Below are 702 nucleotides of genomic sequence, written 5' to 3' on the forward strand. Positions count from 1 at the left end.
TTGGAATTCAAAAATGACTTTGTCGATTTGATCTTTTATTGTCGTCGTTGTTGTATTTGTTATCCATTTAAATTCTAACATTTTTACAACTCTTTTTATGACGAGTTTAAATATGTATAAGCATCATAATAATGCGTGTTAAATTAAATGGCCCGTCTGCGGGAATGTGTCGTGAGGTCCCCCAAGTTTGAGAGTTATTTGTTGCGACGAGGGTCATTCAAATCGATCGATATTTGAAGGACAATTTTTCTGGCAGAACTCTTAACTGGTCAAAACGATTTTTTGTTGATAATAGTTCATAGTTATTCTAATCATCTCGAAAAGTATTTCAGCTTGACTTCCTTTTTATCTTCTTCCCATTTTCAGATGCAAAATGGAGCTGGACACGCTGAAACATCATTCAATTCCTGACTAGGATTGTGACATGTTTGATTTGTGTGGTCCTGCGTAATAAACCTGATTTAACATATTCTGACGTTTGTTTATGTTTTCCGTTTTGTGATTGTTGTTTTAAGTTATTTCTTTTTTCTTTTTTTTTTTTTGGGAGGGGGGGGGGGGGTTGAGGGGAGGGGTTTGTGTCTTCATCTTTACTGTCTTGTCTACAATATTTTCCGGGTGCTAAATTAGTGAAATATATATCATCCATCGTGGCTTGTGCTCTTGAGCACGTTGCCGGTCAGCTGTCTCCACGAATCACGATCC

General features: G+C 36.9%; 1 long non-coding RNA gene across 1 annotated transcript in view; it reads left to right on the forward strand.

The window, feature by feature from the left end:
- The window catches only part of LOC144961162 (uncharacterized), a 3,476-nt gene extending 3,004 nt beyond the window's left edge, over positions 1-472 (forward strand). Inside the window, exon 2 of the long non-coding RNA XR_013643073.1 lies at positions 367-472. This is a non-coding gene — a long non-coding RNA (uncharacterized LOC144961162). The remainder of the gene's footprint in view (positions 1-366) is intronic.
- Positions 473-702: the final 230 nt, after the last annotated feature.

The sequence above is a fragment of the Berghia stephanieae genome, unplaced genomic scaffold, assembly GCF_034508935.2.
Source record: "Berghia stephanieae isolate SIO BIC M18660-M18661 unplaced genomic scaffold, UCSD_Bste_1.3 scaffold1591, whole genome shotgun sequence".
Lineage (NCBI taxonomy): Eukaryota > Metazoa > Mollusca > Gastropoda > Nudibranchia > Aeolidiidae > Berghia > Berghia stephanieae.